The following is a 17061-nucleotide window of genomic DNA, read 5'->3' on the forward strand; positions in this document are numbered from 1 at the left end:
CCTAGTGGGCTGGTGCGCCCCCCTTGGGCCTCCCCTGCGCCTAGGGTTGGAAACCCTAGGGGTGGGGGCGCCCCACTTGGCTTGGGGGGCACTCCACCCCCCTTGGCCGCCGCCCCCCTTGGAGATTGCATCTCCTAGGGCCGGCGCCCCCCTAGGGGTCCTATATATAGTGGGGGTGAGGGAGGGCAGCCGCACCCTAGCCCCTGGCGCCTCCCTCTCCCTCCCGTGACACCTCTCCCTCTCATTGTGCTTGGCGAAGCCCTGCCGAGATCGCCGTTGCTTCCACCACCACGCCGTCGTACTGCTGGATCTCCATCAACCTCTCCTTCCCCCTTGCTGGATCAAGTTGGAGGAGACGTCTTCCCAACCGTACGTGTGTTGAACGCGGAGGTGCCGTCCGTTAGGCGCTAGGTCATCGGTGATTTGGATCACGACGAGTACGACTCCATCAACCCCGTTCTCTTGAATGCTTCCTCTCGCGATCTACAAGGGTATGTAGATGCACTCCCCTCTCCCTTGTTGCTAGATGACTCCATAGATTGATCTTGGTGATGCGTAGAAAATTTTAAAATTCTGCTACGTTCCCCAACAGTGGCATCATGAGCTAGGTCTATGCGTAGTTTCTATGCACTAGTAGAACACAAAGCAGTTGTGGGCGTGGATATTGTCAATTTGCTTGCTGTTAGTAGTCTTATCTTGATTCAGCGGCATCATGGGATGAAGTGGCCCGGACTGACCTTACACGTACGCTTACATGAGACTGGTTCCACCGACTGACATGCACTAGTTGCATAAGGTGGCTAGCGGGTGTCTGTCTCTCCCACTTTAGTCGGATCGGATTCGATGAAAAGGGTCCTTTTGAAGGGTAAATAAAAATTGGCATATCACATTGTGGTTTTGGCGTAGGTAAGAAATGTTCTTACTAGAAACCTATAGCAGCCACGTAAAAACTTGCAACAACAATTAGAGGACGTCTAACTTGTTTTTGCAGCATGTGCCGTGTGATGTGATATGGCCAAAAGGATGTGATGAATGATATATGTGATGTATGAGATTGATCATGTTCTTGTAATAGGAATCACGACTTGCATGTCGATGAGTATGACAACCGGCAGGAGCCATAGGAGTTGTCTTAATTTATTTATGACCTGCGTGTCAACATAAACATCATGTAATTACTTTACTTTATTGCTAAAGCGTTAGCCATAGTAGTAGAAGTAATAGATGATGAGATAACTTCAAGAAGACACGATGATGGAGATCATGATGATGGAGATCATGGTGTCATGTCGGTGACAACGATGATCACGAAGCCCTGAAGATGGAGATCAAAAGGAGAAAATGATATTGGCCATATCATGTCACTATTTGATTGCATGTGATGTTTATCATGTTTTGCATCTTATTTGCTTAGAATGACGGTAGCTTAAATAAGATGATCCCTCGTAATAATTTCAAGAAAGTGTTCCCCCTAACTATGCACTATTGCGAAGGTTCATTGTTTCAAAGCACCACGTGATGATCGGGTGTGATAGATTCTAACGTTCGAATACAACGGGTGTAAGCCCGATTTACACACGCAATACACTTAGGTTGACTTGACGAGCCTAGCATGTACAGACATGGCCTCAGAACACGGAAGACCGAAAGGTCGAGCATGAGTCGTATAGAAGATACGATCAACATGAATATGTTCACCGATGTTGACTAGTCCGTCTCACGTGATGATCGGACATGGCGTAGTTGACTCGGATCATGTTTCACTTAGATGACTAGAGGGATGTCTATCTGAGTGGGAGTTCATTGAATAATTTGATTAGATGAACTTAATTATCATGAACTTAGTCTAAAATCTTCCCAATATGTCTTGTAGATCAAATGGCCCACGTTGTCCTCAACTTCAACGCGTTCCTAGAGAAAACCAAGCTGAAAGATGATGGCAGCAACTATACAGACTGGGTCCGGAACCTGAGGATCATCCTCATAGCTGCCAAGAAAGATTATGTCCTAGAAGCACCGCTAGGTGACGCACCCATCCCAGAGAACTAAGACGTTATGAACGCTTGGCAGTCACGTGCTGATGATTACTCCCTCGTTCAGTGCGGCATGCTTTACAGCTTAGAACCGGGGCTCCAAAAGCGTTTTGAGCAACACGGAGCATATGAGATGTTCGAAGAGCTAAAAATGGTTTTCCAAGCTCATGCCCGGGTCGAGAGATATGAAGTCTCCGACAAGTTCTTCAGTTGTAAGATGGAGGAAAATAGTTCTGTCAGTGAGCACATACTCAAAATGTCTGGGTTGCATAACCGCTTGACTCAGCTGGGAGTTAATCTCCCGGATGATGCGGTCATTGACAGAATCCTTCAGTCGCTTCCACCGAGCTACAAGAGCTTTATGATGAACTTCAATATGTAGGGGATGGAAAATACCATTCCTGAGGTATATTCAATGCTGAAATCAGCAGAGGTGGAGATCAAAAAGGAACATCAGGTGTTGATGGTTAATAAAACCACTAAGTTTAAGAAAGGCAAGGGTAAGAAGAACTTCAAGAAGGACGGCAAGGGAGTTGCCGCGCCCGGTAGGCAAGCTGCCGGGAAGAAGTCAAAGAATGGACCCAAGCCTGAGACTGAGTGTTTTTATTGCAAGGGAAGTGGTCACTCGAAGCAGAACTGCCCCAAATACTTAGCGGACAAGAAGGCCGGCAACACTAAAGGTATATGTGATATACATGTAATTGATGTGTACCTTACCAGTACTCGTAGTAGCTCTTGGGTATTTGATACCGGTGCGGTTGCTCACATTTGTAACTCAAAGCAGGAGCTGCGGAATAAGCGGAGACTGGCGAAGGACGAGGTGACGATGCGCGTCGGGAATGGTTCCAAGGTCGATTTGATCGCCGTCGGCACGCTACCTCTACATTTACCTATGGGATTAGTTCTAAACCTCAATAATTGTTATTTGGTACCAGCTTTGAGCATGAACATTGTATCTGGATCTCGTTTAATTCGAGATGGCTACTCATTTAAATCCGAGAATAATGGTTGTTCTATTTATATGAGAGATATGTTTTATGATCATGCTCCGCTGGTGAATGGTTTATTCTTAATGAATCTCGAGCGTAATGTTACACATATTCATAGTGGGAATACCAAAAGATGTAAGGCTGATAATGATAGTCCCACATACTTGTGGCACTGCCGCCTTGGTCACATAGGTGTCAAACGCATGAAGAAGCTCCATGCAGATGGACTTTTGGAGTCTCTTGATTACGAATCATTTGACACGCGCGAACCATGCCTCATGGGTAAAATGACCAAGACTCCGTTCTCAGGAACAATGGAGCGAGCAACCAACCTATTGGAAATCATACATACTGATGTGTGCGGTCCAATGAGTGTTGAGGCTCGCGGTGGCTATCGTTATGTTCTCACCCTCACTGATGACTTGAGTAGATATGGGTATGTCTACTTAATGAAACACAAGTCTGAGACCTTTGAAAAGTTCAAGGAATTTCAGAGTGAGGTTGAGAATCAACGTGACAGAAAAATCAAGTTCTTGCGATCAGATCGTGGGGGAGAATACTTGAGTCACGAATTTGGCACATACTTAAGGAAATGTGGAATAGTTTCACAACTCACGCCGCCTGGAACACCTCAGCGTAATGGTGTGTCCGAACATCGTAATCGCACTCTATTGGATATGGTACGATCTATGATGTCTCTTACCGATGTACCGCTGTCATTTTGGGGCTATGCTTTAGAGACTGCCGCATTCACTTTAAATAGGGCTCCGTCGAAATCCGTTGAGACGACACTGTATGAATTATGGTTTGGGAAGAAACCTAAGCTGTCGTTTCTAAAAGATTGGGGATGCGATGCTTATGTCAAGAAACTTCAACCTGAAAAGCTCGAACCCAAGTCGGAAAAATGCGTCTTCATAGGATACCCTAAAGAAACTATTGGGTATACCTTCTACCTCAGATCCGAAGGCAAGATCTTTGTTGCCAAGAATGGATCCTTTCTGGAGAAAGAGTTTCTCTCGAAAGAAATAAGTGGGAGGAAAGTAGAACTTGATGAAGTATTACCTCTTGAACTGGAGAGTGGCGCAGCTCAAGAAATTGTTCCTGAGGTGCCTGCACCGACTAGAGAGGAAGTTAATGATGATGATCATGAAACTTCAGATCAAGTTGCTACTGAACTTCGTAGGTCCACAAGGACACGTTCTACACCAGAGTGGTACGGCAACCCTGTCTTGGAAATCATGTTGTTAGACAATGGTGAACCTTTGAACTATGAAGAAGCGATGGCGGGCCCAGATTCCGACAAATGGCTGGAAGCCATGAAATCCGAGATAGGATCCATGTATGAAAACGAAGTATGGACTTTGACTGACTTGCCCGATGATCGGCGAGCCATAGAAAATAAATGGATCTTTAAGAAGAAGACAGACGCGGATGGTAATGTGACCATCTATAAAGCTCGGCTTGTCGCTAAGGGTTATCAACAAGTTCAAGGGGTTGACTACGATGAGACTTCCTCACCCGTAGCGAAGCTGAAGTCCGTCCGAATCATGTTAGCAATTGCCGCATTCTATGATTATGAGATATGGCAAATGGACGTCAAAACGACATTCCTTAATGCCTTTCTTAAGGAAGAATTGTATATGATGCAGCCGAAAGGTTTTGTCGATCCTAAGAATCCTGACAAGGTGTGCAAGCTCCAACGCTCGATCTATGGGATGGTGCAAGCATCTCAGAGTTGGAACCTTCGTTTTGATGAGATGATCAAAGCATTTGGGTTTACGCGGACTTATGGAGAAGTCTGCATTTACAAGAAAGTGAGTGGGAGCTCTGTAGCATTTCTCATATTGTATGTGGATGACATACTGTTGATGGGAAATGATATAGAATTCTTGGAAAGCATAAAGGCCTATTTAAACCAGTGTTTTTCAATGAAGGATCTTGGAGAAGCTGCTTACATATTAGGCATCAAGATCTATAGAGATAGATCGAGATGCCTCATTGGTCTTTCACAGAGTACGTACCTTGACAAGATATTGAAGAAGTTCAATATGGATCAGTCAAAGAAGGGGTTCTTGCCTGTATTGCAAGGTACACGATTGAGCACGGCTCAATGCCCGACCACGGCAGAAGATAGAGAAAAGATGAGTGTCATCCCCTATGCCTCGGCCATAGGGTCTATCATGTATGTTATGCTGTGTACCAGACCTGATGTAAACCTTGCCATAAGTTTGGTAGGAAGGTACCAAAGTAATCCTGGCATGGAACACTGGACAGCGGTCAAGAATATCCTGAAGTACCTGAAGAGTACTAAGGATATGTTTCTCGTTTATGGAGGTGACGAAGAGCTCGTCGTAAAGGGTTACGTCGATGCTAGCTTCGACACAGATCTGGATGACTCTAAGTCACAAACCGGATACGTGTATATTTTGAATGGTGGGGCAGTAAGCTGGTGCAGTTGCAAGCAAAGCGTTGTGGCGGGATCTACATGTGAAGCAGAGTACATGGCAGCCTCGGAGGCAGCACAGGAAGCAATCTGGGTGAAGGAGTTCATTACCGACCTAGGAGTCATACCCAATGCATCGGGCCCGATGACTCTCTTCTATGACAACACTAGAGCTATTGCCCTTGCCAAGGAGCCCAGGTTTCACAGGAAGACCAGGCATATCAAGCGTCGCTTCAACTCCATTCGTGAAAGTGTTCAAAATGGAGACATAGATATTTGTAAAGTACATACGGACCTGAATGTGGCAGATCCGTTGACTAAACCTCTCCCTAGAGCAAAACATGATCAATACCAGAACTGCATGGGTGTTTGATCCATCACAATGTAACTAGGTTATTGACTCTAGTGCGAGTGGGAGACTGTTGGAAATATGCCCTAGAGGCAATAATAAAATGGTTATTATTATATTTCTTTGTTCATGATAATTGTCTATTGTTCATGCTATAATTGTGTTATCCGGAAATCGTAATACATGTGTGAATACATAGACCACAACACGTCCCTAGTGAGCCTCTAGTTGACTAGCTCGTTGATCAAAAGATATTCATGGTTTCCTGACTATGGACATTGGATGTCATTGATAACGGGATCACATCATTAGGAGAATGATGTGATGGACAAGACCCAATCCTAAGCATAGCTCAAAGATCGTGTAGTTCGTTTGCTATAGCTTTTCCGAATGTCAAGTATCATTTCCTTAGACCATGAGATTGTGCAACTCCCAGATACCGTAGGAGTGCTTTGGGTGTGCCAAACGTCACAACGTAACTGGGTGGATATAAAGGTACACTATGGGTATCTCCGAAAGTGTCTGTTGGGTTGGCACGAATCGAGACTGGGATTTGTCACTCCGTATGACGGAGAGGTATCTCTGGGCCCACTCAGTAATGCATCATCATAATGAGCTCAATGTGACCAAGTGGTTGATCACGGGATCATGCATTACGGTACGAGTAAAGTGACTTGCCAGTAACGAGATTGAACGAGGTATTGGGATACCGACGATCGAGTCTTGGGCAAGTAACGTACCGATTGACAAAGGGAATTGTATACGGGATTGATTGAATCCTCAACATCGTGGTTCATCCGATGAGATCATCGAGGAGCATGTGGGAGCCAACATGGGTATCCAGATCCCGCTGTTGGTTATTGACCGGAGAGTCGTCTCGGTCATGTATGCATGTCTCCCGAACCCGTAGGGTCTACACACTTAAGGTTCGGTGACGCTAGGGTTGTTGATATATTACTATACCATAACCCGAAAGTTGTTCAGAGTCCCGAATGAGATCCCGGACGTCACGAGGAGTTTCGGAATGGTCTGGAGGTGAAGATTTATATATAGGAAGTCAAGTTTCGGCCATCGGGAAAGTTTCGGGGGTAATCGGTATTGTACCGGGACCACCGGAAGGGTCCCGGGGTCCACCGGGTGGGGCCACCTATCCCGGAGGGCCCCATGGGCTGAAGTGGGAGGGGAACCAGCCCCTAGTGGGCTGGTGCGCCGCCCTTGGGCCTCCCCCTGTGCCTTGGGTTGGAAACCCTAGGGGGTGGGGGCGCCCACTTGGCTTGGGGGGCACTCCATGTTGGAAATATGCCCTAGAGGCAATAATAAATTGGTTATTATTATATTTCCTTGTTCATGATAATCGTTTATTATCCATGCTATAATTGTATTGATAGGAAACTCAGATACATGTGTGGATACATAGACAACACAATGTCCCTAGTAAGCCTCTAGTTGACTAGCTCGTTGATCAATAGATGGTTACGGTTTCCTAACCATGGACGTTGAATGTCGTTGATAACGGGATCACATCATTAGGAGAATGATGTGATGGACAAGACCTAATCCTAAGCATAGCACTAGATCGTGTAGTTCATATGCTATAGCTTTTCTAATGTCAAGTATCATTTCCTTAGACCATGAGATTGTGCAACTCCCGGATACCGTAGGAATGCTTTGGGTGTATCAAACGTCACAACGTAACTGGGTGACTATAAAGGTGCATTACAGGTATCTCCGAAAGTGTCTGTTGGGTTGGCACGAATCGAGACTGGGATTTGTCACTCCGTGTAAGCGGAGAGGTATCTCTGGGCCCACTCGGTAGGACATCATCATATGCGCAATGTGACCAAGGAGTTGATCACGGGATGATGTGTTACGGAACGAGTAAAGAGACTTGCCGGTAACGAGATTGAACAAGGTATAAAGATACCGACGATCGAATCTCGGGCAAGTACAATACCGCTAGACAAAGGGAATTGTATACGGGATTGATTAAGTCCTTGACATCGTGGTTCATCCGATGAGATCATCGTGGAACATGTGGGAGCCATCATGGGTATCCAGATCCCGCTGTTGGTTATTGACCGGAGAACGTCTCGGCCATGTCTGCATGTCTCCCGAACCCGTAGGGTCTACACACTTAAGGTTCGGTGACGCTAGGGTTGTAGAGATATTAGTATGCGGTAACCCGAAAGTTGTTCGGAGTCCCGGATGAGATCCCGGACGTCACGAGGAGTTCCGGAATGGTCCGGAGGTAAAGAATTATATATAGGAAGTGCTATTTCGGCCATCGGGACAAGTTTCGGGGTCACCGGTATTGTACCGGGACCACCGGAAGGGTCCCGGGGGTCCACCGGGTGGGGCCACCTGCCCCGGGGGGCCACATGGGCTGTAGGGGGTGTGCCTTGGCCTATATGGGCCAAGGGCACCAGCCCCAAGAGGCCCATGCGCCAAGAGAAGAGAAAAAGGGGAGAGTCCTAAAGGGGGAAGGCACCTCCGAGGTGCCTTGGGGAGGATGGACTCCTCCCCCCCCCCTTGGCCGCACCCTTCCTTGGAGGAAGGGGCAAGGGCTGCGCCTCCCCCTCTCCCTTGGCCCTATATATAGTGGGGAAAAGGAGGAGCAAACCAATCTAAGGCCTGGCGCCTCCCTCTCCCTCCCGTGACACATCTACCTCCTCCCGCAGCGCTTAGCGAAGCCCTGTTGGAATCCCGCTACTTCCACCACGCCGTCGTGCTGCTGGATCTCCATCAACCTCTCTCTCCTCCTTGCTGGATCAAGGCATGGGAGACGTCTCCGTTCCGTACGTGTGTTGAACGCGGAGGTGCCGTCCGTTCGGCGCTAGGATCATCGGTGATTTGAATCACGACGAGTACGACTCCATCAACCCCGTTCTCTTGAACGCTTCCGCGCGCGATCTACAAGGGTATGTAGATCCACTCCTCCCTCGTTGCTAGATGACTCCATAGATTGATCTTTGTGACACGTAGGAAAATTTTGAATTTATGCTACGTTACCCAACAGTGGCATCATGAGCTAGGTCTATTGCGTAGATTCTATGCACGAGTAGAACACAAAGTAGTTGTGGGCGTTGATTTTGTTCAATATGCTTGCCGTTACTAGTCTTATCTTGATTCAGCGGCATCGTGGGATGAAGCGGCCCGGACCAACCTTACACGTACTCTTACGTGAGACCGGTTCCACCGACAAACATGCACTAGTTGCATAAGGTGGCTGGCGGGTGTCTGTCTCTCCTACTTTAGTCGGATCGGATTTGATGAAAAGGGTCCTTATGAAGGTTAAATAGCAATTGGCATATCACGTTGTGGTTTTGCGTAGGTAAGAAACGTTCTTGCTAGAAACCCATAGCAGCCACGTAAAACATGCAAACAACAATTAGAGGACGTCTAACTTGTTTTTGCAGGGTATGCTATGTGATGTGATATGGCCAAAAGGATGTGATGAATGATATATGTGATGTATGAGATTGATCATGTTCTTGTCAAGGGAATCACGACTTGCATGTCGATGACGAGACAACTTCAAGAAGACACAATGATGGAGATCATGATGATGGAGATCATGGTGTCATACCGATGACAAGATGATCATGGGGCCCCAAGATGGAGATCAAAGGAGCTATATGATATTGGCCATATCATGTCACTATTATTTGATTGCATGTGATGTTTATCATGTTTATACATCTTATTTGCTTAGAACGACGGTAGTAAATAAGATGATCCCTTACAACAATTTCAAGAAGTGTTCTCCCCTAACTGCGCACCGTTGGTACAGTTCGTCGCTTCGAAGCACCACATGTTAATCGGGTGTGATAGATCCTTTCGTTCACATACAACGGGTGTAAGAAGTTTTACACATGCAAAAACACTTAGGGTTAACTTGACGAGCCTAGCATGTGAAGACATGGCCTCGGAACACAGAGACCGAAAGGTCGAGCATGAGTCGTATAGAAGATACGATCAACATGAAGATGTTCACCGACGTTGACTAGTCCGTCTCACGTGTTAATCGGACACGGCCTAGTTCACTCGGATCATGTAATCGCTTAGATGACTAGAGGGATGTCTATCTAAGTGGGAGTTCATAAGATGAACTTAATTATCTTGAACATAGTCAAAAAGGATTTTGCAAATTAAGTCGTAGCTCGCGTTTCAGTTCTACTGTTTAGATATGTTCCTAGAGAAAAAAAAATTAGTTGAAAGTTGATAGTAGCAATTATGCGGATTAGGTCCGTAAACTGAGGATTGTCCTCATTGCTTCATAGAAGGCTTATGTCCTTAATGCACCGCTCAGTGTGCTGAACCTCGAACGTTGTCTGTGGATGTTGCGAACATCTGACATACACGTTTTGATAACTACATGATAGTTCAGTGAAACGGTTTAGAGTTGAGGCACCAAAGACGTTTTTGAAACGTCACGAAACATATGAGATGTTTTGAGGGCTGAAATTGGAATTTCAGGCTCGTGCCCACGTCAAGAGGTATAAGACCTCCGACGATTTTCTTAACCTGCAAACTAAGGAGAAAAGCTCAATTGTTGAGCTTGTGCTCAGATTGTCTGAGTACAACAATCGCTTGAATCGAGTGGGAGTTGATCTTCCAGATGAAATAGTGATGTTTCTCCGAAGTCATTACCACCAAGCTGCTAGAGCTTCGTGATGAACTATAATATATCAGGGACATATATGATGATCCTTGAGATATTCGCGATGTTTGACACCACGAAAGTAGAAATCAAGAAGGAGCATCAATTGTTGATGGTTGGTGAAAGCACTAGTTTCAAGAAGGGCAAGGGCACAAAGGGATACTTCATGAAACGGCAATTCAGCTGCTGCTCTAGTGAAGAAACCCAAGGTTGAACCCAAACCCGAGACTGAGTGCTTCTGTAATAAGGGGAACAGCCACTGGAGCAGAATTACCCTAGATACTTGGTAGATTAGAAGGCTGGCAAGGTCGATAGAAGTATATTGGATATACATTGTGTTGATGTGTACTTTACTAGTACTCCTAGTAGCACCAGGGTATTAGATACCGGTTCGGTTGCTAAGTGTTAGTAACTCGAAATAAAAGCTACGGAATAAACGGAGACTAGCTAAAGGTGAGCTGACGATATGTGTTGGAAGTGTTTCCAATGTTGATATGATCAAGCATCGCAAGCTCCCTCTACCATCGAGTTTGGTGTTTGCGTTGAGCATAGACATGATTGGATTATGTCTATCGCAATACGGTTATTCATTTAAGGAGAATAATGGTTACTCTGTTTATTTGAATAATACCTTCAATGGTCTTACACCTAAAATGAATGGTTTATTGAATCTCGATCATAGTGATACACATGTTCATGCCAAAAGATAGTAATGATAGTACCACCTACTTGTGGCACTGCCACGTAAGTCATATCGGTATAAAACGCATGAAGAAGCTCCATGTTGATGGATCTTTGGGCTCACTCGTTTTTGAAAAGTTTGAGGCATGCGAACCATGTCTATTGGTGTATGTGCATGAAGAAACTCCATGCAAATGGAGCGTTTGGACTCACTTGATTTTGAATCACTTGAGACATGCAAATCATACCACATGGGCAAGATGACTGAAAGCCTCGTTTTCAGTAAAATGGAACTAGCAAGCAACTTGTTGGAAGTAATACATTTTGATGTGTGCAATCCAATGAGTGCTGAGGCATGTAGTGGATATCGTTATGTTCTTACTTCACAGATGATTTGAGTAGATGTTGAGTATATTCACTTGATGAATCACGAGTCTGAATTATTGAAAGGTTCAAGTAATTTCAGGGTGAAGTTGAAAGATCGTCGTGACAAGAGGATAAAAGATCTATGGTATGATCATAGAGATGAATATCTGAATTACGAGTTTGGCACAGAATTAAGACATTGTGGAAATTGTTTCACAACTAATACAGCCTGGAACACCATAGTGTGATGGTGTGTCCTAACATCATAACTGCACCCTATTGGATATGATGCATACCATGATGTCTCTTATCGAATTACCACGATAGTTTATGGGTTAGGCATTAGAGACAACCACATTCACTTTAAATAGGGCACCACGTAATTCTGATGAGATGACACCGTATGAACTATGGTTTAGAGAAACCTAAGCTATCATTTCTTAAAAGTTTGGGGCTGCGACGCTTATGTGAAAAAGTTTCAGGCTGATAAGCTCAAACCCAAAGCGGATAAATGCATCTTCATAGGACACCCAAAACAGTTGGGTATACCTCCTGTCTCAGATCTGGAAGCAATAAGGGATTGTTTCTGAATCGGGTCCTTTCTCGAGGAAAAGTTTCTCTCGAAAGAATTGAGTGGGAGGATGGTGGAGACTTGATGAGGTTATTGAACCGTCTCTTCAACTAGTGTGTGGCAGGGCACAGGAAGTTGTTCCTGTGGCACCTACACCAATTGAAGTGGAAGCTTATGATAGTGATCATGAAACTTCAGATCAAGTCACTAACAAACCTCGTGGGATGACAAGGATGCGTACTACTTCAGAGTGGTACGTAATCATGTCTTGGAAGTCATGTTGCTAGACAACAATGAACCTACGAGCTATGGAGAAGCGATGGTGGGCCCGGATTCCGATAAATGGCTCGAGGCCATAAAATCCGAGAGAGGATCCATGGATGGAAACAAAGTGTAGACTTTGGAAGAACTACTTGATGGTTGTAAGGCTGTTAGGTACATATGGATTTTAAAAGGAAGACGGACAATGATGGTAAGTATCACCGTTAAGAAAGCTCGACTTGTCCTTAAGATGTTTTCTGACAAGTTCAAGGAGTTGACTACGGTGAGACTTTCTCGCTCGTAGCGATGCTAAGAGTCTGTTGGAATTATATTAGCGATTACTGCATTATTTATGAAATCTTGCAGATAGGATGTCAAAACATTGTTTCCTCGACGAAGGTTTTGTCAATCCTGAAAGATGCTAATAAGTATGCAAAGCTCCAGCAATCCTTCTGAGGACTGGAGTAAGCATCTCGGAGTTGGAATGTATGCTTTGATGAGATGATCAAAGATTTTGGGTGTATACAAAGTTTATGAGAAACTGGTATTTCCAAAGAAGTGAGTGGGAGCACTATAGAATTTCTGATGAATATATGTTGTTGATCGGAAATGACGTAGAATTTCTGGAAAGCATATAGGGTTATTTGGAAAGTGTATTTCAATGGAAAGCCTGGATTAAGCTACTTGAACATTGAGCATCAAGATCTATAAGAATAGATCAAAATGCTTAATGGTACTTTCAAATGAGCACATACCTTGACATGATCTTGAAGGTGTTCAAGATGGATCAGTCAAAGAAGGAGTTCTTGCCTGAGTTGTAAGGTATGAAGTTAAGACTTAAAGCTCGACCACGGCAAAATAGAGAGAAAGGACGAAGGTCGTCCCCTATGCTTAAGACGTAGGCTCTATAGTATGCTATGCTATGTACCGCACCTGAAGTGTGCCTTGCCATGAGTCAGTCAAGGGGTACAAGAGTGATCCAAGAATGGATCACAGGACAGCGGTCAAAGTTATCCTTAGTAACTAGTGGACTAAGGAATTTTCTCGGTTATGGAGGTGGTAAAAGAGTTCGTCCTAGAGGGTTACGTCGATGCAAGCTTAACACCTGTCCGGATAGCTCTGAGTAGAGATACTGGATACGTATAATGGAGCAACAATTTAGAATAGCTCCAAGTAGAACAGTTATTTGAAATGGCTCCAAATAGAGCGTGGTAGCTGCATCTAGGAGATGACATAAAGATTTGTAAAGCACACACGGATCTGAAAGGTTCAGACCCGTTGACTAAAACCTCTCTCACAAGCAACATGATCAAACCTAAAACTCATTGAGCGTTAATCACATAGTGATGTGAACTACACTACTGACTCTAGTAAACTCTTGGGTGTTAGTCACATGGCGATGTGACCTGTGAGTGTTAATCACATGGCGATGTGAACTAGATTATTGACTCTAGTGCAAGTGGGAGACTGTTGGAAATATGCCCTAGAGGCAATAATAAATTGGTTATTATTATATTTCCTTGTTCATGATAATCGTTTATTATCCATGCTATAATTGTATTGATAGGAAACTCAGATACATGTGTGGATACATAGACAACACAATGTCCCTAGTAAGCCTCTAGTTGACTAGCTCGTTGATCAATAGATGGTTACGGTTTCCTAACCATGGACGTTGAATGTCGTTGATAACGGGATCACATCATTAGGAGAATGATGTGATGGACAAGACCTAATCCTAAGCATAGCACTAGATCGTGTAGTTCATATGCTTTAGCTTTTCTAATGTCAAGTATCATTTCCTTAGACCATGAGATTGTGCAACTCCCGGATACCGTAGGAATGCTTTGGGTGTATCAAACGTCACAACGTAACTGGGTGACTATAAAGGTGCATTACAGGTATCTCCGAAAGTGTCTGTTGGGTTGGCACGAATCGAGACTGGGATTTGTCACTCCGTGTAAGCGGAGAGGTATCTCTGGGCCCACTCGGTAGGACATCATCATACACGCAATGTGACCAAGGAGTTGATCACGGGATGATGTGTTACGGAACAAGTAAAGAGACTTGCCGGTAACGAGATTGAACAAGGTATAAAGATACCGACGATCGAATCTCAGGCAAGTACAATACCGCTAGACAAAGGGAATTGTATACGGGATTGATTAAGTCCTTGACATCGTGGTTCATCCGATGAGATCATCGTGGAACATGTGGGAGCCATCATGGGTATCCAGATCCCACTGTTGGTTATTGACCGGAGAACGTCTCGGTCATGTCTGCATGTCTCCCGAACCCGTAGGGTCTACACACTTAAGGTTCGGTGACGCTAGGGTTGTAGAGATATTAGTATGCGGTAACCCGAAAGTTGTTCGGAGTCCCGGATGAGATCCCGGACGTCACGAGGAGTTCCGGAATGGTCCGGAGGTAAAGAATTATATATAGGAAGTGCTATTTCGGCCATCAGGACAAGTTTTGGGGTCACCGGTATTGTACCGGGACCACCGGAAGGGTCCCGGGGGTCCGCCGGGTGGGGCCACCTGCCCCGGGGGGCCACATGGGCTGTAGGGGGTGTGCCTTGGCCTATATGGGCCAAGGGCACCAGCCCCAAGAGGCCCATGCGCCAAGAGAAGAGAAAAAGGGGAGAGTCCTAAAGGGGGAAGGCACCTCCGAGGTGCCTTGGGGAGGATGGACTCCTCCCCCCCCCCCTTGGCCGCACCCTTCCTTGGAGGAAGGGGCAAGGGCTGCGCCTCCCCCTCTCCCTTGGCCCTATATATACTGGGGAAAAGGAGGAGCAAACCAATCTAAGGCCTGGCGCCTCCCTCTCCCTCCCGTGACACATCTACCTCCTCCCGCAGCGCTTAGCGAAGCCCTGTTGGAATCCCGCTACTTCCACCACGCCGTCGTGCTGCTGGATCTCCATCAACCTCTCTCTCCTCCTTGCTGGATCAAGGCATGGGAGACGTCTCCGTTCCGTACGTGTGTTGAACGCGGAGGTGCCGTCCGTTCGGCGCTAGGATCATCGGTGATTTGAATCACGACGAGTACGACTCCATCAACCCCGTTCTCTTGAACGCTTCCGCGCGCGATCTACAAGGGTATGTAGATCCACTCCTCCCTCGTTGCTAGATGACTCCATAGATTGATCTTGGTGACACGTAGGAAAATTTTGAATTTATGCTACGTTACTCAACACTCCACCCCCATTGGCCGCCGCCCCCCTTGGAGATTGCATCTCCTAGGGCTGGCGCCCCCCTAGGAGTCCTATATATAGTGGGGGTGAGGGAGGGCAGCCGCACCCTAGCCCCTGGCGCCTCCCTCTCCCTCCCGTGACACCTCTCCCTCTCGCTGTGCTTCGCGAAGCCCTGCCGAGATCGCCGTTGCTTCCACCACCACGCCGTCGTGCTGCTGGATCTCCATCAACCTCTCCTTCCCCCTTGCTGGATCAAGTTGGAGGAGACGTCTTCCCAACCGTACGTGTGTTGAACGCGGAGGTGCCGTCCGTTCGGCGCTAGGTCATCGGTGATTTGGATCACGACGAGTACGACTCCATCAACCCCGTTCTCTTGAACGCTTCCGCTCGCGATCTACAAGGGTATGTAGATGCACTCCCCTCTCCCTCGTTGCTAGATGACTCCATAGATTGATCTTGGTGATGCGTAGAAAATTTTAAAATTCTGCTACGTTCCCCAACACATATATGGATTGCCATCTGCTTACTTGCTTACTATATAAATCATATATTTGAATTATATCATGCCATCATGTTTACATAGTACATACACATCATCTATCTGAATTATGGCATGGCAACCCATTTAATAAAGACATCATATAGTTATATCATCTCATCATGTTTAGTGTTTACAGCATCATATTTTGAATTATGGCATTCTATCCGTGAATGTATTTGAATTATGGCATGCCAACCTATTTAATAAACACATTATATAGTTATGCCATGTCATTCTGTTTACATAGTCTCATGTTTTGAACTCTGTCTTTCCATCTTTTTTAGTTAGCCATCATAATGTGAAATTGTGTCATGCTATCTTGTTTAGCTAGCCATCATATATGTGAAACTGTGTCATGCATTCCTGTTTGGTTAGACAACATAAATATGAATTATTTCATGCCCTCTTTTATTCCCCACTATCCATTGCACCTGTCTATCATACAATGTCTATACTTTCAATTACTTTTCTTGTTTATCAGCCATTTGAATTGGAGAGCGTGATGGCAGTATCTAAGGGAGTAACAACACGGTCTTCAGAAAAGATAGTGCTACTAGTTGATGCATATAGAACCACGGTTGTACTTGCCCAAGGACCAGATCCACCACACATAACCCAGACTCTCGCAGATTGTACCCCTACCCAGTTGGACAGAGAACCAGCTACACCCCTTCTAACCCCAACCCTGACAGATAGTAACCCAGTTCCAGTTAACACAGCACCATCTCCACCGCAGAGCACCCAAACACGAGCAGTTAGTAAGGGAACTACAGTGCCCAAAGCATGAGGACCACCACTCCGAATCCCAACTCAACGCTTAAAGGAGAAGAAGATTTGTTCTCAGGTCAGGTTCTGTAGCTATGGTTCATACTCATTTTCTCTTGCATGACTGTATTTACTCATACCAACTATTTTCAAATTTGAAGGATGGAATTGAAACTCCAATGGCGCAACAGGTATGTTTTAAACCTGTT

The sequence above is a fragment of the Triticum urartu genome, chromosome 1A (genome assembly GCF_056163025.1).
Source record: "Triticum urartu cultivar PI428250 chromosome 1A, HENAU_Tu73, whole genome shotgun sequence".
In the NCBI taxonomy this organism is placed as follows: domain Eukaryota; kingdom Viridiplantae; phylum Streptophyta; class Magnoliopsida; order Poales; family Poaceae; genus Triticum; species Triticum urartu.